This window comes from Schistocerca gregaria, chromosome 4, assembly GCF_023897955.1.
Source record: "Schistocerca gregaria isolate iqSchGreg1 chromosome 4, iqSchGreg1.2, whole genome shotgun sequence".
Lineage (NCBI taxonomy): Eukaryota > Metazoa > Arthropoda > Insecta > Orthoptera > Acrididae > Schistocerca > Schistocerca gregaria.
Window position 1 is genome coordinate 359,905,295 of NC_064923.1, and position 25,552 is coordinate 359,930,846.

General features: G+C 44.9%; 1 protein-coding gene and 1 non-coding gene across 7 annotated transcripts in view; both read right to left on the reverse strand.

Moving 5' to 3' along the window:
* The window catches only part of LOC126365928 (nocturnin), a 392,287-nt gene that overhangs the window by 43,460 nt on the left and 323,275 nt on the right, over positions 1-25,552 (reverse strand). The gene's annotated exons all lie outside the window — the stretch shown is intronic.
* Positions 18,034-18,108, reverse strand: Trnas-cga (transfer RNA serine (anticodon CGA)). The gene has a single exon. It is a non-coding gene; the product is annotated as a tRNA-Ser (tRNA).

Genomic DNA, 25,552 nt, shown 5'->3' on the forward strand with positions numbered 1-25,552 from the left:
CAAATTAAGGGATGAAATGTGGGTAAGTGGGATGTGACGATCTTCTCGTCGTAAAACACGTCCAAGGTGTGGTGAAACTGGGTGCATCGTGACATCATTAGCCCTCCTTACGCGTCACAAGAACTTCTGAGCTCTGATCTTTTTCTTCGTCTGTGTGGACACTTTGCTGTTTGAAGCTGCAGGGAGGCCTCGCTTTTGCATCAATACAGAGGAAGGTTGTAGACTCCTTTGAGTCAAATTTCAAATTTCTGTTCTGGAACAGGAGAAAATTGAGGGGTTTCAAACACGTTACCCTTTGATTTTGTTGCGCCGCGTTGATAGACTGTTTAGCAAGGAAGGTTTTTGTACATAGTTTATAAATATTTCGTGCAAACTGACTTAAATATGATGAATTACAGTTCCCTGTTGCTTTTTCCTGTATGTGCTTGAAGTACGATTGGGACATGGTTTTGACTGATAAGGACGGTTGAGTACGTGATTTATTACCACTACATCGTCCAGTCGTAGATAGTACTAGTTGTGCGACGTCGGAGTGGGTCACTTTATACTCTCTCTCCGTGCGAATAGGTCTCGGAAGTCCCAACGGTCTCTGACAGAAAAAAATCGCAACACAAAAACTAATTAACGTAGAGCAATAAAATTTTGGGAATTCATTTTTCTAGGTAACATAGTTATTAAAACTGCAAGATCACAGGTTAACGTACGCACGAGGTAAGCCATTGAAAATGCCAAATGCTGGTACGTTAATAACCGCTGTAATCGTCAGAATGTTGAATGCAAGAACGCAAAACGTGAATTTATTGAATTGTATAGGTGCCGGATGTCGGTTAATAGGGATGGAGATCCATGCCTGTAACACTTGGTTGTTCAGTAAAGACACTGGTAATGCTGTTTCTGTATGACGCTGGATTTGTCGTCCGATGATGTCTCATATGTGTTCGGTTGAAGACAGATCTGCTGACCGAGCAGGCCAAGGCAACGTGTCGACAGTCCGTAGAGCTTGCTGGGTAACAACAGCGGTATATGGGCGAGCGTTATCATACTGGAACCCCCCCCCCCCCCCCCCCCCCGAATGCTGTTTATGAATGGCAGCACAACAGATCGAATCACAAGACTGACATACAAATTTGTAGCTAGGATCTGTGGAATAACCACGAGAGTAGTCCTGCTGTAATATGAAATCACACCCCAGACCGTAACTCCAGTTGTACGCCGAGCGTGTCTAGCATGAAGTCACGTGCCCGCCCGGTTAGCCGTTGGGTCTAAAACACTGCGCTGGCCGGAGTGGCCGAGCGGTTCTAGGCGCTACAGTCTGGAACTGCGCGACCGCTACGGTTGCAGGTTCGAATCCTGCCTCGGGCATGGATGTGTGTGATGTCCTTAGGATAGTTAGGTTTAAGTAGTTCTAAGTTCCAGGAGACTGATGGCCTCAGATGTTAAGTCCCATAGTGCTCAGAGCCATTTGAACCATTTTTTGACGCACTGCTTTCCGGGCAGGAAGACGTGCCGGTCCCCGGCACGAATTCTCCCGGTGGATTAGTGTCGAGGTCCGGTGTGCCGACAAGTCTGTGGATGGTTTTTAAGCGGTTTTCCATCGGCCTTGGCGAATGCGGGCTGGTTCCCTTTATTCCACCTCAGTTACACTATGTCGGCGACACTTACTCCACATAAGTGTACACAATAACTACTCTACCACGCACATATTGGGGTTACACCCGTCTGGTGTGAGATGTTCCTGGAGGGGTCCACTGGGGGCCGAACTGCACAATAATCCTGGGTTCGATGTGGGGCGGCGGAGGGGTGAGTGGACTGCTGTAGCCTGTTGTGGCATTGCGAATCACTGAGTGCTACGGCGGGGACGAAGCCTCTCAGTCGTTTCTAGGTCCCCAGTTCCATACAGTACGATGAAGACAGGTTGGCTGCAGGCCCCCTGTTCGCCTCCTTCTAACCAACACAAGGCCATCACTGGCACTCGAGGCACAGCGTGCTTCATCAGAAAACACAACAGACCTCCAACCTGGTCGAATGAGTTCTCGGTCCATATCATGGAGGTCGCAAATATTGATGGTTTGGGATCAGTGGAATGCACACTAAAGGGCGTGTGCCACGCAGTTGTCCTTGAGGTAATCGTTCGTTCTGTCACTATGGTGTCAACTGCTGCTCAATTCGCTGCTGCAGATGCAGTACGATGCGCCACAGCCCTACGCCAAACACGACTGTCTTCCCTTTCGGTAGTGCCGCTTGGCTGTCCGGAGGCCGGTCTTCTTGCGACCTTACATTCTCGTGACCACTGCTGCCAACAGTTATGTAAAATGACTACATTTCTGGCAAGGCTCTCTGCAGTGTCGCAGAAGGAACATCCAGATTCTCGTAGCCCTATTACACGACCACGTTCAAAAATCATCTCACGACGTCCAATCTAAAGATTACTAACGCTCATGACCGTTACAGCACGTATTTAAAGCAAACCTGATTTGCATCCTCACAGTGGCGCTACTAGCGAATTATGGAAAACTGGTTGACAAATAAGTGTGAGTAGCGAAGCATAGCATTTTCCACGGTACTGACTGAGGGGTGAAAACTCTGGAGTGTATAGCAGGTCCCTTGTGCAGACAACAGGTGCTGCGCCACGTCACACTGTGAAATCGATAGATAAAGTGGCACCTCGTTATTGTGACGTCATCCGTCATTGAGCGTGCCGAGGCGGGCTGCCGTTGAGCTGCTAACAAGGCCGGTGCGGTGGGCAGCGGAGCGTCCTGTTGTCGTCACCGGCCGGCGCACCGGATGAAAGCGGCCGCCGTACGGACACGCGCCGTGGCTGACGTAGCTTCAGCCAGCCAGCTGCCCACGCTATTCCTGGACGGCTCCAGCGCGGCACCGGTCGCGCGCCGTATCGCGCTCTGGAACGCTCTCTCCTATTTCTGGAGGCTGCCCGTGTTCGTCTCTAGTGACACCAACGCAGGACTCGCAATACTGCACGTCAAAACTTCCTCAAAGTTCCGGTAAAAATCACGTTTTCTATCCTTTCTTAACCGTATTAGTTAAAAACAGTCTTGGTTGCAATTTTAGTTCTTTTATTTTTTCAACGATGCGTTTCGCCTTATTTAGGCATTTTCAGGTTATCTTAATTTGGTATTTCTTAGAAGGATCCTTTAGTCAGTATAGCCAAAGGGCATCGCCTAATATATCAAGCCAACAACGCCTTCGTTAAACTCAATAAAAACTTATCTAGATGGACGCGAGTGACACCAAGATCTCCATAACACGTTTCCGTTCACAGGAGCAAGTAACAGAATAAGATGGGGGCTGAGGTGTGTCCATCCTTCGCCTTTATGGTGACTTGAATTCTGCTGGAGACACGATCAATTAGGTGTCTGGAGTAACGGCAGTCCGCTCTTCCTCAAGACCGGAAACCAGAGAAGGTAGTGATGTTGCATAATAGGGTCTAGAGCGAAGTCGACATTCTGAGTTATCCCAAACGTTTTACACTGGGTTCATGTCGGAACTCTTGGAGGCCAGTTCATTTCAGGAACGTTATTATCCAGAAACCATTGCCCTATGGACACTGTTTTCTGGCAGAGTGCATTGTCATGCTGGTACAAGCACTCATAGTCTCCGAGCTGTTCCTCTACTGTACGCAGTACACAATGCTCCAAAATGTGGCTGACTCTAAGCACTATGGGATTTAACATCTGTGGTCATCAATCCCCTAGAACGTAGAACTACTTAAACCTAACTAACCTAAGGACAGCACAGACATCGATGCCCGAGGCAGGATTCGAACCTGTGACGGTAGAGGTCACGCGATTCCAGACTGTAGCGCCTAGAACCGCACGGCCACACCGGCCGGCTCCCCAAATGTGCTCATATCCACCGTCATTTAGCGTTTTCTTAAGGGTAGTAAAGGTTGGTGATCATTCCCAACTCTTTCTGCATTTCGCAGCTCGTTTCTAACGCCGTTGCCGTAACCGCCCTTTAAACAATTGCTTGGTCTAAGGAGAATATGATAACCTTACAGTCGCTATCTGCCAGTCTTTCATGTATACCAAGAACAATGACGGCCCTATCACGGTACCTTGGGGCATGCCGGACGCTACCAATCCTTTTGACTACTAAGCACGGTATACTAGGTTCTGGCCGGCCGTAGTGACCGAGCGGTTCTAGGCGCAACAGTCTGGAACCGCGCGACCGCTACGGTCGCAGGTTCGAATCCTGTCTCGGGCATGGATGTGTGTGATGTCGTTAGCTTAGTTAGGTTTAAGTAGTTCTAAGTTCTAGGGAGACTGATGACCTCAGAAGTTAAGTCCCATAGTGCTCAGAGCCATTTGAACCATTTTCGAACTAGATTCTGTGTGCTAGCAAACACTCAAGCCAGTAGTGTTTCTCTTCAGATATTCCACACGAGCGTATTTTGTTTACTATGCGACGGAGCGGATCTGAATCGAAGGCTTCCCGGAAGTTAAGCAACACAGCTTAAGATCTCTTAACCACTGACTTACGATATCACCAACAAACATAAAGAGCAGCTTTTCTCACTACCGTTGCCTGTGGAAACCATGTTGATCCATACGTTGTTCGGTCTCAAGAGAAGTCACAATACGCCAGCTCCTATTACAACAGGAGCAGGAGATAATGTTGGCGTACTCCTTGGCGAAGTACAACGATGAGTGGCACAGCAACCGTGGAAAGAATATTATTTGTAAAAGATGGTGCTAAAGTGGACAGCGCGATGCTAAAATGTTACAATGTGTCATACATTACGGACTGGGATGTACCGTAAAAAGAGAGAGACCGAATGTAGGTGGAGGAAAGAGGTGAGAAATTAGTACTCAGTAGTGCATCGGCTGGAAAGGACGCCCAGCTTATTATTGAGATCATTATAGGCAGAGACCTATCTCATCTGGATTAAAATAAAGAAGGAACATTTTAATAGCGTTTTCGCACAAGCAGTGCAATTGGTTTCAAATGGCTCTGAGCACTATGCGACTTAACTTCTGAGGTCATCAGTCGCCTAGACTTAGAACTACTTAAACCTAAGGACATCACACACATCCATGCCCGGGCAGGATTCGAACCTGCGACCTTAGCAGCACCGCGGTTCCGGACTGAAGCGCCTAGAACCGCTCGGCCACAACTGCCGGCTACTGGCGAATGACCCGGTGTGATGGTATGGGGTGCCATTGGTTACACGTCTCGGTCACATCTTGTTCGCACTGACGGCACTTTGAACAGTGGACGTTACATTCCAGATGCGTTACGACCCTTCATTCGATCCCTGAGAAACCCTACATTTCAGCAGGATAATGCACGACCGCATGTTGCAGGTGCTGCACGGGCCTTTCTGGAAACAGAAAATGTTGGACTGCTGCCCTGGCCAGCACATTCTCCAGATCTCTCACCAATTGAAAACGTCTCGTCAATGGTGGCTGAGCAACTGGCTCGTCATAATACGCCAGTCACTACTCTTGATGTACTGTGGTATCGTGTTGAAGCTGCATGGGCAGCTGTACCTTTAGACACCATCCGTGCTCTGTTTGACTCAATGCCCAGGCGTATCAATGCCGTTATTACGGACAGAGGTGGTTGTTCTGGGTACTGATTTCTCAGAATCTATGCACCCAAATTGCGTGAAAATTTAATCACATGTCAGTTCTAGTATAATATATTTGTCCAATGAATACCCGTTTATCATCAGCTTTCATGACCGACCCATTGTACTGACAACATAATTCATCATTCGTCTCTTCACAGTGGTAGGTCCATCTCTCGGGACATTAGTGGTGAATTCCGAATTACACAGCGGTGTACGGATAGTTTTGATCAGATAGTGTGTATACAAAGCCAAATTTTAATCCCTTGTTCAGCCAAATATCAAAGGACTATTGAGGTGTAACAGTGACTGACTCTTATTCCAGGGGGAGAAGCGTTCATGTTCCTTTTTAGAAGTTGGTATTTAAATGTTCAAATGTGTGTGAATTCCTAAGAGACCGAACTGCTGAGGTCATCGGTCCCTATACTTACACACTACTTAAACCAACATATGCTAAGGACAGCACACACACACACACACCTATGCCCCAGGAAGGACTCCAACCTCAGGCGGGAGGACCGCGCAGTCCGTGACATGCCCCCTCAAACCGCGAGTCTACTCCGCGTGGCAGTTGGTATTTAGTTTCTCTGTATTTTTGCCATCACCAATTTCAGAAGAAAGTTTCAGATAATTTTCTAAGTTATCCTCGAGTAACTGGACTCATTGCCTGGTGACCTCTGTGTTGACGGGAACAACAAAGAAAAAGAATTCTGTCGCAATCACCAGAACTCACAGCCGCTTCCGGAAATATGGGTGTGAACTCAGAAGAATAATATGATAAGAGCTCGTTTTTTTATGAGTGTTCTTGGGTACTTGGTTCTACCAGACAAAATAGAGAACAGGAAGGAGTCTCTCGCAGTGCCTGCATGGCTCGGAGGACAAGGTTAGAGGCGCCTGCGGCGAACAATAGTGTGTCGCCGCGAGGACTCCTTTGTTCGCGCTCAGAAACACACACAGCACACATGCGGGATGAGCGCGCCAGACAATGACTCCGAGGCAGACGGAAGTCTTTACTTCCACAACGGTACGGCGACAGTTCGCCTTTGTGACCGGTGGCAGCAGCCACTGAGAGACCGAGGAATTTCTACCCGTTAGGGCGAAACAAAGCAAGCTTGTTTAGCAGTTGTAGAATGAAACAACTGAGATTCGAGCCCACACAGAGGGCTATCATCAATCATTCTTCCCGCGAACCATCCGGGACTGGAATAGAAAAAGGGGGAGGAGTGACAGTGGTACACAAGGTACCCTCCGCCATACATCGAGCGGTTGTTTACGGAGTATAGATGTAGCTCTAGATATAGCTAGTGATGTAGACAGCGTAGATAGCGAGTCCATTGCCTAGAGCACCACAGCACTGCTCGAGCATTCGTAAGGGCGTACAGCGTTTCGCTAATATGTCATCGCACGGGTGGAATATGCAAAGGCTCATCGCAAGCACGCATACTTAGCTACCTGAAAATCTTGCAGCAATAGTCGAATTTTATTTTAGATACAGTCTGTTCCGACAAGACAATGAGGGTGGGGGGGGGGGGGGGAGGGCTGAGTTACAACCTTCGGGGTCGCAGATGCACTGTACATATGGCGAAAATCGATGTACAAAATGTGGATTTTCATTGCACTACCGATTGGAATTACTGAAGTCTTCGTCATTATCGTCATGAGTATTGCGCACTGGGTATCTAGGTTAGACCTCGGTGGCCATATTTTGCCAAAGTCTTCCTCCGTCGTCTGGATGATGAAATCTAATGGATTGGAAAAGGGCGCAGGTCATCCCCGTTTTCAAGAAGGGACGTCGAACAGATGTGAAGAACTATAGACCTATAACTCTAACGTCTATCAGTTTTAGAAGCTTGGAACACGTATGATGTTCGAGTATAATGACTTTTCTGGAAACTAGAAATCTACTCTGTAGCAATCAGCATAGGTTTCGAAAAAGACGATCGTGTGAAACCCAGCTCGCGCTATTCGTCCACGAGACTCAGAGGGCCATAGACACGGGTTCCCAGGTGGATGCAGTGTTTCTTGACTTCCGTAAGGCGTTCGATACGGTTCCCCACAGTCGTTTAATGAACAAAGTAAGAGCATGTGGACTATCAGACCAATTGTGTGATTAGATTGAAGAGTTCCTAGATAACAGAATACAGCATGTCATTCTCAGTGGAGAGAAGTCTTCCGAAGTAAGAGTGATTTCAGGTGTGCCGCAGGGGAGTGTCGTAGGACCGTTTCTATTCAAAATATACATAAGTGACCTTGTGGATGATATCAGAAGTTCACTGAGGCTTTTTGCGGATGATGCTGTGGTTTATCGAGAGGTTGTAAAAACGGAAAATTGTACTGAAATGCAGGAGGATCTGCAACGAATTGACGCATGGTGCACGGAATGGCAATTGAATCTAAATGTAGACAAGCGTAATGTGCTGCGAATACATAGAAAGAGAGATCCTTTATTATTTAGCTACAATATACACTCCTGGAAATGGAAAAAAGAACACATTGACACAGGTGTGTCAGACCCACCATACTTGCTCCGGACACTGCGAGAGGGCTGTACAAGCAATGATCACACGCACGGCACAGCGGACACACCAGGAACCGCGGTGTTGGCCGTCGAATGGCGCTAGCTGCGCAGCATTTGTGCACCGCCGCCGTCAGTGTCAGCCAGTTTGCCGTGGCATACGGAGCTCCATCGCAGTCTTTAACACTGGTAGCATGCCGCGACAGCATGGACGTGAACCGTATGTGCAGTTGACGGACTTTGAGCGAGGGCGTATAGTGGGCATGCGGGAGGCCGGGTGGACGTACCGCCGAATTGCTCAACACGTGGGGCGTGAGGTCTCCACAGTACATCGATGTTGTCGCCAGTGGTCGGCGGAAGGTGCACGTGCCCGTCGACCTGGGACCGGACCGCAGCGACGCACGGATGTACGCCAAGACCGTAGGATCCTACGCAGTACCGTAGGGGACCGCACCGCCACTTCCCAGCAAATTAGGGACACTGTTGCTCCTGGGGTATCGGCGAGGACCATTCGCAACCGTCTCCATGAAGCTGGGCTACGGTCCCGCACACCGTTAGGCCGTCTTCCGCTCACGCCCCAACATCGTGCAACCCGCCTTCAGTGGTGTCGCGACAGGCGTGAATGGAGGGACGAATGGAGACGTGTCGTCTTCAGCGATGAGAGTCGCTTCTGCCTTGGTGCCAATGATGGTCGTATGCGTGTTTGGAGCCGTGCAGGTGAGCGCCACAATCAGGACTGCATATGACCGAGGCACACAGGGCCAACACCCGGCATCATGGTGTGGGGAGCGATCTCCTACACTGGCCGTACACCTCTGGTGATCGCCGAGGGGACACTGAATAGTGCACGGTACATCCAAACCGTCATCGAACCCATCGTTCTACCATTCCTAGACCGGCAAGGGAACTTACTGTTCCAACAGGACAATGCACGTCCGCATGTATCCCGTGCCACCCAACGTGCTCTAGAAGGTGTAAGTCAACTACCCTGGCCAGCAAGATCTCCGGATCTGTCCCCCATTGAGCATGTTTGGGACTGGATGAAGCGGCGTCTCACGCGGTCTGCACGTCCAGCACGAACGCTGGTCCAACTGAGGCGTCAGGTGGAAATGACATGGCAAGCCGTTCCACAGGACTACATCCAGCATCTCTACGATCGTCTGCATGGGAGAATAGCAGCCTGCCTTGCTGCGAAAGGTGGATATACACTGTACTAGTGCCGACATTGTGCATGCTCTGTTGCCTGTGTCTATGTGCCTGTGGTTCTGTCAGTGTGATCATGTGATGTATCTGACTCCAGGAATGTGTCAATAAAGTTTCCCCTTCCTGGGACAATGAATTCACGGTGTTCTTATTTCAATTTGCAGGAGTGTAGCTGGCCAGCAACTGGAAGCAGTTAATTCCATAAATTATCTGGGAGTAGCCATTAGGAGTGATTTAAAATGGAATGAACATATAAAGTTGATCGTCGGTAAAGCAGATGCCAGACTGAGATTCATTGGAAGAATCCTAAGGAAATGCAATCCGAAAACAAAGGAAGTAGGTTACAGTACACTTGTTCGCCCACTGCTTGAATATTGGTCACCAGTGTGGGATCCGTACCAAATAGGGTTGATAGAAGAGATAGAGAAGATCCAACGGAGAGCAGCGCGCTTCGTTACAGGATCATTTAGTAATCGCGAAAGCGTTACGGAGATGATAGATAAACTCCAGTGGATGACTAGATAAACTCCAGCGGATGACTAGATAAACTCCAGTGGATGACTCTGAAGGAGAGATGCTCAGTAGCTCGGTACGGGCTTTTGTTGAAGTTTCGAGAACATACCTTCACCGAGGAGTCAAGCAGCATATTGCTCCCTTCTACGTATATCTCGCGAAGAAACCATGAGGATAAAATCAGAGAGATTAGAGCCCACACAGAGGCATACCGACAATCTTTCTTTCCACGAATAATACGAGACTGGAATAGAAGGGAGAACCGATAGAGGTACTCAAAGTACCCTCCGCCACACACCGTGAGGTGGCTTGCGGAGTGGCTTGCGGAGTATGGATGCAGATGTAGATGTAGATGCACTATGCACATGGCGAAAAGCGATGTACAAAATGTGGATTTTCGTTGCACTACCAATGTGAATCACTAAAGTCTTCGTCATTATCGTCATGAGTATTGCGCACTGGGTATCTAGGTTAGACCTCGGTGGCCATATTTTGCCAAAGTCTTCCTCCGTCATCTGGATGATGAACTCTAACTGAAACGTGGATTACTGCCACTATATCTAGTGCTATGTTAGTTTCGGTACCTCATTTTTTGAGTCTTATATGACAGCTTGTCATCGATGCTTGCACTGCATCTTATCCGATTAACTTAGCTTTACTGGAGCGCTGAAAAGTGCGGTATTAAGTGGACTGCTAAGAATTTAAGCCCAGAATGGACAGGGTAGCGGGAAGAAACGGAGTGTATGGACCTTTAGGGAAACAACGGAAAATATAAATCAAAATTTGACCCCCCCCCCCCCCCCCCGCACTAGCGAGTGCTCCATGCGTCACCTCCTCAGTCCATATTTGAGAGTCCTCTCCCCTCCCCCTCCCCTTATATCGAGGCAGTTACACTGAAATGTGTCACCTATGAAGTCACGGAACAAAGCCCAACTCGTGACTTCCTCTTTCGCTAGGATATTTGACGTTGCGTGGGAAGGATAGTCATGTGGCTGACAGTGTGGTGTTCCTGGCAGTAGAAATAACTGTGCTCTGGATGAGTGCAGGTGGCAGGCAGGGATACAGGCAGTAGGCGCTGACCTTTAAGGCTCCTCGCGAAAGGTCACCCAGTGCGCGATTTACCCCTTGCTCAACTGTTTTTGACAGTAGCAATAGCGCGTTCATGCAGTACTCCCACGACCAGTGTGTTTCGATTTTAATTACGTGTGTGTGTGTGTGTGTGTGTGTGTGTGTGTGTGTGTGAGAGAGAGAGAGAGAGAGAGAGACGAAGCTCTGAAGCCGATGTTACTCTGTTAATTCTCGTGCTCCTGACTATCGCTTCGCATCGAACTGATGGGATTAGTTTACATACGCGCTGCTCCAATTTCGTCGAACTTAGGCAGTTATTCCACTTATGAGGGGCAATTTAAAGGGTTCCTTTCGAGGGCGTTGATGCAGCTTATATGCAACCCAGTGCGACTCCGATGCTGATATATAAACACCGACATGTACACAACGGGTTAATGTGACCTTCTAACGGACTGAGAGAGGTTGCACTTTAGACTTGCGTTCGGGAGGACGATGGTTCAAATCCACGTCCGGCCACCCAGATTTAGGTTTTCCCTGATTTCCCTAAATCCTTTGAGGCAAATGCCGAGATGGTTCCTTTGCAAGGGCAAGACCGATTTCCTTCACAATCCTTCCCCTATCCAGCTTGTACCCCGTCTCTAATGGCCTCGTTGTCAACGGGACGTTAAACACTGATCTCCTCCTCTTCCAGCTCTGACAGATCGTATGCTGAGAATGCTGTAGAAAGATTTGGATAACTTCTCACTTGGTGCAATGAATGGAAGATCTATTTACAAGTGAATAAATGTAAGATAACGATCACAGTAAAAAAAAATAATAATTCTGTAGTATCTGCCAGGTCCTCCTGAAGATACGGGACACAGCCTAAATAGAAGAGTGTCGCGCTGCCTACGAGTCAGGCGTAACTTAGTTAGGGCTAAGCTACAAAGAGAGCACACACGTGAAGGGCTATGTTATGCACACAAACAGTTCCCAAGTGGACATACATCTGATAAACGTGCACAAAAGCAGACAGATGCATCCACTCAGTCATTACCACAGGGCAGTGCCTCAAGACAGCTATTTAGATACTCCGCAAGCCACTGTACGGTGCGTGGCGGAGGCTACCTTGTACTGCTATTAGTCACATCCTTTTCTGTTCCTCGCGCAAACAGAGCGAGGGAAAAAGGACTGCCTATATGCCTCCGTGCGAGCTCTCGTTTCTCGTATCTTATCTTCGTGGTCCTTAGACACAATGTGTACTGGAGGCAACAGAATCATACTGCAGTCAGCTTCAAATGCCAGATCTCTAAATTTTCTCAGTAGTGTTCCTCCAACAGAGCGTCGCCTTCCCTCCAGGGATTACCCTTTGAGTTCCTAAAGCATCTCCATAACAGTTGCGTGTTGTTCGAACCTACCGGCAACAAATCTAGCAGCCCCCCCCCCCGGATGGCTTCGATATCCTCCTTCAATCCGACCTGGTACGGATCCCAAATACACAAGCAGCACTCAAGAATAGGTCGCAGGAGCGTCCTATACGCGGTCCCCTTTACAGATCAGCCACACTTCCCTAAAATTCTCCCAGTAAACCGAAGTCGACCATTCTCCTTCACTACCACAATCCTCACGTGCTTGTTCCATTTAATATCGCTTTGCAACGTTATGCACAGATATTTAAACGACTTGAATGTGTCAAGCAGGGCGCTACTAGTGCTGTATCCGAACATTATGGGTTTGTTGGAAATTTCTGGTAAGTTCCTATGGGACCAAAATGCTGAGGTCATTCGCCTACAATTACACACTACTTAATCTAACTTACGCTAAGGACAACACACACCCATAACCGAGGGAGGACTCGAAACTCCGACGGTCGGAGCGGCGTGAACCGCGGCTAGACCCCTTAGACCGCGCGGCTATGGTTTTTTTTTTTTTTTTTTTCTCACCCGCATTTTCTTCTTTGTATCAGGATTTATCTACAGTCGCCGCCAAGAACAGTCAACTAGACATTGTTTAAGTGATGTTAACCGTAGTTTATTGGCTCTAAGATCGTACCATGGTTTGTATACATATCTATGCAAGTGAACGGTGCACTTTGCTGCCATGCACAACCTTCGTACTCCAGTTAAATGTCGTAAAACTTTTATCGATAAATCATTGTAAATTGTTCCTAATCTGTATTGCCATCTATTTTTGCCACAGTTCAGCAACATTTCTTCTCCGCAACTCTGCCAGCATGAAGCCTTGGTACGTGAATAGAAGATCAATAGTGACCGGCTACTGCCCGCCTACGAAGCCATTGCTAGTGTAGCATACAATCAGGTTAGCAGAGGATCTGCACTGTACCAGTTTTAACGTACAACTTGGGGGGGGGGGGGGGAATTGGGAATGTTAACAACAGTAATGTGCTAATAACTATTAACAGCCATGTCAACATGGCTAATAAACCTTGTGCGTTTGACTTGCCGCTTATCGTCTGGAAAACTCAACAGAATACGTGCAGGGTTTGGTAGAAGGGCGGATTTACAGTTTAAATGGGGTAAGCGGCCTGTACTCCAATGCGACTGTGAAGCAAAGTGCCAGACAGTCTTCCATTTTCAAATGGTTTTTATTCCAGTCTTTGGTCACAGTATCCAATCTTTTGACGATGACCGTTTTCAGTCAGTGTTGACCATCCTCAGGTCTTTTTGCCAGTTGAAAAAATGACTGTCTGGACGATGTGGCCTATAATGCACCTTATTTTAGGTCTATGCGGTGAGTATATTTATATGTTTTGACGATGCCATTACGGCCTTATCACTTTAGGACATGGTATAGAAAAGATCTGAGGATGGTCAATACTGACTGAAACCGGTCATCGTCAAAAGAATTCATATTGTGATCAAAGACTGGAATAAAATACATTTGACAGTATTGGATCACTGTTCATATACGCGACTATGTCGCAGCTGGTGAGTCTTCCACTTTATTCAAGAGTGCCAAAAACGAGCCTGTCAAAAGGGCATGGCGAATCTGCTCAAGCTATCTTTAGCAGCAGCAGAGTGGGCTGAACAATTAGATAGTATAAGTAGTTTAACGCCTATAGTATATTTGTGATCTCATACTTGATTGTCTTTTATCACTGAAATGTACCAGTTAAACATCTGCCTTATATGAGGATAGGCCATACGATAAATAATTAAATAGAATGAAATTTTCACTCTGCAGCGGAGTGCGCAGTGATATGGAAATTCCGGGCAGATTAAGGTGGGAGATGAGGTACTGGCGGAAGTAAATTTGTTGAGGACGGGTCGTGAGTCGTGCTTCGGTAGCTCAGTTGATGCTGGCACGGTGGCTCAGCATGTTCGGTCAGAGGGTTAGTTGCCCTCTGTAATAATAATAATAATAATAATAATAATAATAATAATAACAATAAAAAGACTTGTGAATAATCAAGACGAAGAACGCATGTCATGCGACGTACGTCCCGAACAAATGCAGCGAACTATAACGGAAAAAAAGGCGCAAGAACACTTGCGCGTGAAAGGCAAAGCTTCCGAGTTCAAGTCACAGTCCGGCACACAGTTTTAATCTGCCAGGCCAGGAAGTTTTGTTGAAATAAGTTGCCATAACTGTTGCCTAAACCTACACGGCCCTGTGACTAAACTGTACTGAAGCTGCGTTCAAGCAAGACACCTGATCACAGCAACTACTCGGTTGTAGGGAGTTCCCCTCGTGCTGCATTTTTATGTTTGACGACACGTGCATCTGGTTAATACAAATTTATCCTTTTACAAGATTACTGATAAATCACTGTAGTCTGTCACACCATTTAAATGTTTAGATCTAACACCATGACGCGTAATTAAATGGGAAGAATACATAAGGTCAGCGTTAGGGAAGGCGAATGTAAAAACTTAGCCCTGTGTGAGCGCAGCCTTAGATTTGTTAGAAGCATCCTGGAGGAGTACAGTAAATATGTGCACGAAATAGCACACAAGACGCTAGTGCGAACAATTCTGGATTATTGCTGTAGTGTTTGGAGCCGTTATCAAGTATGTGTAATGGCCTGTATCGAACGAAATGGTTCAAATGGTTCTGAGCACTATGGGATGGTTCAAATGGCTCTGAGCACTATGGGACTTAACATCTATGGTCATCAGTCCCCTAGAACTTAGAACTACTTAAACCTAACTAACCTAAGGACATCACACACATCCATGCCCGAGGCAGGATTCGAACCTACGACCGTAGCAGTCGCGCGGTTCCGGACTGAGCGCCTAGAACCGCGAGACCACTGCGGCCGGCAGCACTATGGGACTTAACTTCTGAGGTCATCAGTCCCCTAGAACTTAGAACTGCTTAAACCTAACTAACCTAAGGACATCACACACATCCATGCCCGAGGCAGGATTCGAACCTACGACTGTAGCAGTCGCGCGGTTCCAGACTGAAGCATCAGCTTCTTATCCGGTTGGTAAAACCCATACGGAAGAGTGACAGAGAACGTAAATGGCGATCTTTGGAAGTAAGGTGACGTTGTTCTCGTGAAAACACTGTTGAGTAAATTTAGAGAATCGGTGTTCGCCATAGATTGCGCGAGAGTGCTGTTGCCGTCATCGTGTATCTCGCGCAGGGATCACCAGAACAAGATAGAGAAAGTGGGACCCATACCGGGCCACAAGTCATTTTTTTTTCTCGCTCGATATGCGAACGGCATATAACATGAAACCACTAATGCCGATATGAAGTACTACTCGCCTCCCACTGCGAAGTGACTGGCGGAGTACACATTTACATATAGACGAGTTTAGTCACCATGAGGTGTTCGCTCTAGTTTGTGTGGTACGTCAAAACAGTTGGTAGAAAGGTGGTTAGTAAGAAGGTAGTAACGTAGTTGGTAGTAAGCTCTCGTCCAGTTCACAGTTCCAGGCGACTTGTATAAAGCGCAGATAAATCCTGTGTATAAGAAGGGTAGCAGGGTGACTCTGCAAATTTACAGACAAGTATCCCTAACATCGGTTCGCTGCAGAATGCTTCAGCATATTTTAAGTTCGAACATAATAGATTTACTTGAGACATAAAAGCTTATATCCACAAATCAGACAGGATTAAGGAAGCATCGCTCGTGCGGGACTAAGACTGCCCTTTTACCGAGCGGGGCAGCGCAGTTGATATCACACTGGACTCGCATTCGGAAGGACGACGGTTCAAACCCGCATCCGGCCATCCTGATTTATAGGTTTCCCGCCATTTCCCTAAATCGTTAAAGGCAAATGCCGGGATGATTCCTTCGAAAGGGCACGGCCGCTTTCGTTCTCCATCCTTCCCTAATCCGAGCTTGTGCTTCCTCCCTAATGACCTCATTGTCGACGGGACGTTAAACACTGATCTCCTCCTTCTCAGATTTCCCTTTACTACCACGATATGCTGCGAAGCAGAGTGAGGGGGCAACAGACAGGTTCTTATATGCCTACATTTCCGAATAGCATTTGACATAGTATTCTCTGCAGAGTTTTAACGAAAGTCCGAGCATCTACTTTTATATTTACATAGATACCCCAAAAGCCACCGTAAGGTGCGTGGTGGAGGTTACCCTGTACCACTACTTGTCATTTCCATACGGCATAGGTTCTCAGATATGCGAATGGCTCGAAGGCTTCTTAAGTAATAGAACCTAGTGCGTTGTAAAAATGTTCAAATGTGTGTGAATTCCTAAGGGACCAAACTGCTTATGTCATCGGTCCCTAGTGCGTTGTCCTGGACGATGAATGTTTATCAGAGACTAGCGTATCGTCAGGAAAGTGTTATAAATCGCTCTTGTTTTCTACATTCATAGACGATATGACAGTGAGAGTAAGCAGCAATCTGCGATTCTTTTTGTTGACATTTTAGTATGCGGGGAGATGTGATCATTTAGTGGCTGTAGAAGGGTACTGCATTAGACGCAATTCGTTTTTGATGTCATGAATGGTAGCATGCTTTAAATGTAGACAAATGTAAGTTAATCATGTCGATAGATCCTTAGGCGCAATGTTGCATAGCGCTATGAAACGGAACGAGCACCTACGGTCGGTAGCAGGGGACGTTAGTGGTATTCTTCGGTTTATTGAGAGAATTGTAGGAAAGTATAGCTCATTTATAAAGCAGGTCGCATATAGAATACTTACACGACACATTAATGAGTAACGCTCGAGTGTTTGGGATCCCCGCCAGGTCGGATTAAAGGAAGACGTCGAAGCAATTCAGAGGCGCGCCGCTAGACTTTTTAATTAGTTGGATCAACACTCTAGTATTACGGAAAAGCTCCGTGAACTCAAATGGGAGTCCCTGGAGGGAAGATGAGGTTTCCGCGAAACGATATTGAGAAACTTTAGAGAACTGGTATTTGTGGCTGACTGCAGAAAAGTTCTACTCCCACCATTGAATTTCCAGTGTAATGGCTGCGGAGAGGATATAAGAGGAATTAGGGCTCGTACGGAGATATAATGATAGTCGTTTTTTCCTCGCTCCATTTTGGCGTGGAACGGGAAAGAGAATGACTCTTAGTGGTAAAAGGTACCCTCCACCACGTATCGAATGGCGGTATGTATACTCAGATGTAGATGTAGGAAGTTTATACGTACGAGGCGTGTTTTTTAAGTGAGTACCGTTTTGAAATTGAAAAAAAAAGAACGTGCTAAGATATCTCAATAATTTTATTTTTACATGAAAGCGTGTACCTTAATCTACTTTTCTACATCATTTCCGTCAATATTGAGTTACTTGTCATAACGCTGTACCAGTTTTTTGAATACCTTCCTCATAGAAGTCTGCCGCCTGACTTGTTAACCACTGCATCACCACTGTTTTGACTTCGTCATCGTCTTGAAGACACTGAACGCCCAGCTGTTTCTTCAAGTGCAGGAACAGATGGTAGTCACTGGGCGCAAGATCGGAGCTGGGCGGATGATGATCTAGAGTTTCCATCGAAAACATGTGATGAGATCTTTGGTCTGATTCGCCACATGCGGACGGGCATTGTCTTGCACCAAAACGATGCCCTTGCTCAACTTGCTACGTCTGTTGTTCTGAATTTGACGGTGCAGATTGTGCAATGTCTTACAGTAAGCTGTTGCACTCAGAATGAGATTTTCACTCTGCAGCGGAGTGTGCGCTGATATGAAACTTCCTGGCAGATTAAAACTGTGTGCCCGACCGAGACTCGAACTCGGGACCTTTGCCTTTCGCGGGCAAGTGCTCTACCAACTGAGCTACCGAAGCACGACTCATGTCCGGTACTCACAGCTTTACTTCTGCCAGTATCCGTCTCCTACCTTCCAAACTTTACAGAAGCTCTTCTGCGAAACATGCAGAACTAGCACTCCTGAAAGAAAGGATACTGTGGAGACATGGCTAGTTCTGCATGTTTCGCAGAAGAGCTTCTGTAAAGTTTGGAAGGTAGGAGACGGATACTGGCAGAAGTAAAGCTGTGAGTACCGGACGTGAGTCGTGCTTCGGTAGCTCAGTTGGTAGAGCACTTGCCCGCGAAAGGCAAAGGTGCCGAGTTCGAGTCTCGGTCGGGCACACAGTTTTAATCTGCCAGGAAGTTTCAGCTGTTGCACTGATTGTATCATTACGAGGCAGAAATTCCAGAAGCAATACTCCTTTTCTGTCCCAAAAAACTGTGCACATGATTTTCCAGGCAGAAATTTTTTGCTGAAACTTCTCACTTTTCTGGGTGAATCTGACCTCTGTACAGCCCCGACCTTGCGCCCAATGACTACCACTTGTTCCTGCACTTGAAGAAACACCTGGGCAGTCAGCGTCTTCAAGACGATGACGAAGTCAAAACAGTGGTGATGCAGTGGTTAACTGGTACAACGTTACGACAAGTGCCTCAATATTGACGGAAATTATGTAGAAAAGTAGATAGTAGATAAGGTACAGGCTTTCATGAAAAAATAAAATTATTGAGATATCTTAGCATGTCTTTTTTTAATTTCAAAACAGAACATACTTAAAAAACATGTCTCTTACAATCTTCAGATAACTGTTTCTGTACTTTCTCGTTCAGTAGCTAGCCATCAGGATATATTAGTTCAGCAACAGGTTATCGTACAGCTTGCAATACTCAGTGCCATAAAAGGACCGGATACAATGTTGAGTTACAGATCAGAGCAGAAGTAAAGGGTCTCTAGAAGCAGTACTACGCTATATACGAGGTTCTAATTTCGGTCTGATTTCGACAACAGCGCTTAGGTCGCTTTTCTGTTCCTTATATGATTATCAGTCGACTATATTACTGCGCCGGCCGATGTGGCCGAGCGGTTCTAGGCGCTTCAGTCTGGAACCGTGCGACCGCTACGGTCGCAGGTTCGAATCCTGCCTCGGGCATGGCTGTGTGTGATGTCCTTAGGTTAGTTAGCTTTAAGTAGTTCTAAGTTCCAGGGGAACTGATGACCTCAGATGTTAAGTCCCATAGTGCTCAGAGCCATGTGAACCATTTTATATTACTGCGCAGTATATAGGGCCATCGTTGACTTCTCCAATCGTTCGCAGCAATAGTGATGAGTGTATACCGTCTCCAAGTAATCGACACCATAGCCAAGGGCATCAAGGTTGTGGGACCTTCACTGTGAGCCCAAAATAATAAAGCAAATGTCAAGGTCCTACGACACGCACTACCTGAGGACGATGCCGTCTGGCCTTCCACGACATCTTAGCGATCCACCCGCACAACGTAAAACACATAACGACATTCACGTACCTGGTGTAGATTTATCGCGTATTGGCTGCAACCCGTCTATTCTGACTGCATTTCTGAAGGTACTCTCTGTTCAGAATGGGGATAGTTTCTCACATACGGTCACTGTCGATCATTCCCGCGATTGATTCCTTCCATTTCTTTCTACCTTCACTTCCATATTTCCTTGCGCAAAATGTTTTAATCACCTAATTCATACCCGTTCCGGAGTCTTACTTTTCAGAGTAGTCTTATTGGTCTTCCATCCTAAATAAGTGAATCCCTTCACTGCTTCCCCAGCGTCTACTGGTGTTTTTATCGTTATTCAAACCGCTGATCTGTTTCCTACCTGTCGCCATCACTTTGGTCTTTGTTGATCCCGAATACTTGCCTCAGTGTGGCCACGATGTCTACACGTGCAAGTTACGTCAGGCGTTTCACACCAGTCAGCACTGCTAATAAGATGACAGAGACCAGCAGACAGCTAAACCAGCTGTGACACATCTCCAGTAATGGAGTGTGCAAATGTACTTCAACCTTTTCTAAGATTTCCGTTTTCAGTCCCTACAGTTTGTTTCGGTACTCCGTTACTTTAATGGTCACCTTCCCATCTGTTATAAATTAGTAAATGATAAATCGAGGTATGTAAGTTTTATCACTCTGGTACATACTGGCTACACTAAACGTATAAAATACTGAAATTAACGACAGATTATCTTTAAAAGAATATGGATATATTTAGCAGAAAAGCAATTAGCGATTTTTTTCTATTTTTGCTTTAGAAACATTTCCAGCCATACTTAAATGCCATTGCAACAGAAGCCCAGCTACTTGATGACACGGATGTTGCTTTCTGTACCAAGAGGCGGTCCATTGATTAGTAAGTACATTGGCCGTCAATTCGGGAGGATGGCGGTTCAATTAGCCATCCGTTCACCAAGATTTAGATTTTCTGTGGTTTACCTGATCCGTTTAGGGCAAATGTCGGGATGGTTCCTTTGACAAAGGCACGGTGGGTTTGCTTCCACATTCTTCCCCAAATTTCTGTGATCAAAAGCAGCATTCCAAATCCTCTAAATCGTCTCCTTAAACAACTGGAGCAAGGCTGCATATTACCGAATAAAGGAGAAAATCATCCTCTACGCATCGCACAACTCTCAGTGCGACACAGAACTTGTAATATTTCTTCACGCAATTGGTTTCATTCCTCTTCGTCCATGTTCGAGAATTTCAGTGATAATCCCTCTTCCATACCGTCATCAGCTGGGCTCTTAATTTTCTCAGATACATCTCTGTTTGCGCTACTTAGTCATATTTTAAGGCTGTCCACATGGTTCCAACCCATCCTCCTCCAATTTGTTTCAAATTCGTAACGATTGATACATTTCGGCGTCTATCAGTGTAATTACAATACATGTTCAATAACCCTCAGCTACTTACTCTCTCAAGTCAGTCGTTTGTTGACAGATAATTAAGGACAGCGCTTTACTACTTCGGAACGAACAACAAGTGCATCTCTCTTTTACTTGTTTTGCAACAGTTTCAAGCAGCAGTCCTTTCATTTATTTCAGTTACATCATTACCCGTTTCCTTGCTGTATACTGTGTGGGGGATAATCACAGGACGTCCTCTAACAATATTATCTCATACAGCTGTTTGCCTTTCAGAAATATCCTATGAAACTATAAATATTGTTATCATCGGCACTCAAATTCCAATGTATGCTCTCTTTCGTCAGTGAAATTTCAATAGTGGAAACTTTAACGAATATTAAATCTTGTACTTCTATTACAGTTTAGTTGGCGTATACTGTCTGTAGCAAAATTATGGAAATTTAATGAAGGCAATAAATAAGCAAAAAGCACAAGCTGTGTATGCCGATATGAGACTTCATTTTACTAATGTGAAGTATTTCATATTATAAAACAAATGGAATGCTGTCATCCTATACACAGAATTTTACAATTCCTTGCGTACTCATAACCATATCATAGAATGTGCTGTCATAACTCTTTGCTCTAACAGCTAAGTGGTAACACATGTAGTCGGTTTTAGGAACAGAAATAATTGGTCGTCAGCTGCACGTTTCAGCTGTCTTTAAGCACCGCCCAACAGTACTCCATTCAACAGTATCATCACCAAAAGCTGCACACAAGCTTTTATGGGTGTTCATCGTGGTTTCTTTTTCCGTAACCAGAACAATAAAACCCTGTGCAGCTACCGACTGATTATTTCTGTCCCTAAAATGTGCTTCACAGCTGCTGATAGACAGACATAAATAAAATACTTAGTCGATTTATAAAAGCTTTCACTGCGTTCCGTCTTCTCTTTCACTGACTGTGGTGAACATGATTCGGCTGCAGTCAACATTAGTCAAAGACCGTTTGCACACCTACTAGAAATGACATCCTTTCTGTGGTGCCCGTAGCATATTTCGCGACATTTGTGTGCATCTAGGACACAAATCTTCTTGCTGAAATGTTATTCATGGCAAGTAATGATTGTGGCACACATCTATACTACGGTAAATGACAAGCTCAGTTTACCTTTGATGGTCGTTTAATAAATAATGCGCAATTTTTTATGCCATTTAATATATGCAGGAAAACATCCTAATAGTTACTTCAGATCTGATTACTGAGTGAAATGTTAAAAAAAATTATTGCGATCGCAGTTTCGACATCTTGTCAAGCATTGCGGGCTGTTAAGGCACACTCTACAACGTCAAGCGTTAGTTTTAAAATCACTCAGTGCTTGACAACGACGAAATGTTGACACTGCAGCCGCAATAAATATTTTTAACAGACATACGCGTAATTACTTCATTCAGTAACTTCATTCAGTAATTACGCTATGGCTATGGACCCAGTCCTCTACAGAATTCCAGTTTGATGTTTCTTCTGCACGTGGGCGAAGTTTCGAACAGTTTCGAAAGTTGGAACAGCCGTAGGGAAACATCAAAATGGCGTCTAGGCAACGCACTCGTTATAAGATACGTCCCTTCCAGAATTCTTGGTTACGGAAGAAGAAACCATGAAGAACATCTATAAAAGCTTGTGTGCAGCGTATGATAATGATGCTGTTGATAGAAGTAATGCTGGAGCATTATTTACTGAAATACCCTCGTATTTTTGAGTGGCAAAATGTTGTATGGTCAACAATTTACAAAAGTTCCAAATCCTTGTTAGCGACCACCTTTATTCTTATTTTTTTCATTTTTTTTTGTTTTTTTACAGAGTTTTCTCTCGTTGTAACGCAGCCCGTTTCTTCTACTCCCAGCTCCATGGAGTCTCAGTCAGACGAAGGATTGCTCTCGCATGACCAACACAGACTACGGAATGACCAGCCATGCAATGCAGTAATTCTACGGCTGCCAAGTGAATTGAAATCTAGCGAAAGAACCTTGAGACGGGCCACAAATATTTACGGAAAAACGTTGTTAAGTTTTATTTTAAGCATAAGTTTTTTGCTGTACTGTGTATTTATTTACTCGTAGTGAAACTCGTTTCGGCTATTTGACATTGTCGAGCGTACGTTTAAGCTGGTTTGACGTGTTCCATACGTATCACAACGAGTAAATGAATACACGTGCAATTAAAAAAAATCTACTTAAAATATGTCGTTCTTCGGCCTTATGCTGAGCCACTTCTGAGTAGACGTTTAAGTATGCTTTGAAAAGATTACCAACACCTCTTTACCACGTAATTCCTAACATTAGAACTCATTTGCAAAATTTATGTATCAAACGACAAGAATAATAAAATATGATTTGCATTCGTTTAAGTTAAGTGCCGAAAGATTGTCAGCGTCACGCCACAGTTCGACAGTCGAAAAGCACTTAGTAATAAGTTAAGCCGAGAAAACAGTATACAGGAGAGATTTACCACTACACTACTAAGGTCGACAGTTTAAACTACGACGTCTTATGTATGAACATTAAACAAACAGATAGGGTTCAATTTATAAGGTAGCTGCAGCACAAGTGACACTCAAGTATAAATGACAATAGTTTTGGGGTTGTGTTTTGTTCAAAACCTGCTCGTGACTAGCTACATTTAGCATTTGACAATATTAGACCATTTTCTCAGCAAATGTCTCTGCTGGGACACTAAGTTCATAGCGCCGTACGAAACTTGTTTCGTAAGTAGCTCATTAGTACTAATTCCAGCATCATTAAATTATATGTTCCTAAAGTAATACCAAAGTTGACTTTTAAATTACGTGTTTTATTACTGTTGGTTAACGTATTTAATTGCAGCTGTTGCATTTCACAGATGAAAAATGGAATTAAATGACCAAATAACGGAAGACAGTTTCTCATATACCCTTTGTCGTTCTGCACCTGTATAAAGATCTAATTTTCTGGTTACTGGACAACTTACACTGTTATACACTTGCACAGCCAAATGCACGGGAAAATGTCATCATTTTCCAAAAATTAACGCATACTAACAGAATTGTCTAATTCTGCTGCTTGAAAGTCCTACATAAAACTGGACATCTTGGGAAAAATAAGTACATTCGATACCGTTTATAGCGACATCGATTTTAACGACGTACTAGCTGTAACAGCAAAATATAACGGTTCCGTGCAAATCCTATGTAATCGCTATATTAAAAAAACGCTTAGTACAACATCATTCGTTGTGACTTATAATATAAAGCGATGTTTTTCATTACATTTACGGAGAAATACATCGGCTATAAAGTCCAAGGTCCATTTTTGTTTCTTACGTATTTGGAGATTACTAACAACAATTTAACGAAACTTCCTGGCAGATTAAAACTGTGTGCCCGACCGAGACTCGAACTCGGGACCTTTGCCTTTCGCGGGCACGAGAGCTTCTGTAAAGTTTGGAAGGTAGGAGACGAGGTACTGGCAGAAGTAAAGCTGTGAGTACCGGGCGTGAGTCGTGCTTCGGTAGCTCAGATGGTAGAGCACTTGCCCGCGAAAGGCAAAGGTCCCGAGTTCGAGTCTCGGTCGGGCACACAGTTTTAATCTGCCAGGAAGTTTCATATCAGCGCACACTCCGCTGCAGAGTGAAAATCTCATTCTGGAACAATTTAACGCTATATCTCTCATTTTATGCAGAACTATGAATTCACCGTCAAATGCAAAATGAGTATGCACATCTTAAATAAAAAAAGATAACTGATTACCTTAAGTAGGACTGTGTACTTTGATATGCGTTGCAGTATTTCATTTTAAAGTTAAAGAACTGTCTAAAAAACAGACAACACTGTTTTTGCCTTGACTGTAGAAAATTAAATTGCAATATGTGCTATTTTTTCAAAGAACAGAAATGTAATAATAGTGTATTCGCTATTTATGATTAGTGGTTTTGTGTGTTAGATATTTTCAATATGTTATATACAGTACATCACATTTGGACTACATTGTAAAGACAAACGTGGGACACAAAGTGTAAGCCTTCGTGTAATTTATGTATAGAATATTGTCTAATCATTTTGCTAATGTTGATTAATTTTTGTAATATAGTAACTGGAATGCAGTTACAGTAAGTTTTGAACATGCCCAACATTTTATCTCGCATTCATTATCCAAGACCATGTTGAACATTATCGAACAATTTATATTGTCGCTACTTCTTTCTTCACTTATTGAACGTTTTTATATTTTGCTGGCATTTATTGTTGTACGGACTGCATAAACATAAGCAAAGTTCTTCTTCATTCCTTTTCCACAAATACTGTTTTGCAAGTACTGTAGGTCTACTGAATTTCTGATAGATTCTGAAGTTTAAACTCTATGGCAGCCTAAAATTTGCAGATACGATATTTTTGTCAAATAAACAAAGCCTAAGCCTGGTTTGTGCGACTATTGGCTGTAACGACCGTAAACCGTCTATCCCTTCGATGTTGTTACATCCGGTTTCGACTGTGTAAACGAAAAAGTAATAGACAACGAACTCGCAGATTTCACTAATGCTAGATTTCTAGTAATTTTGAAGAAATGTAAAAG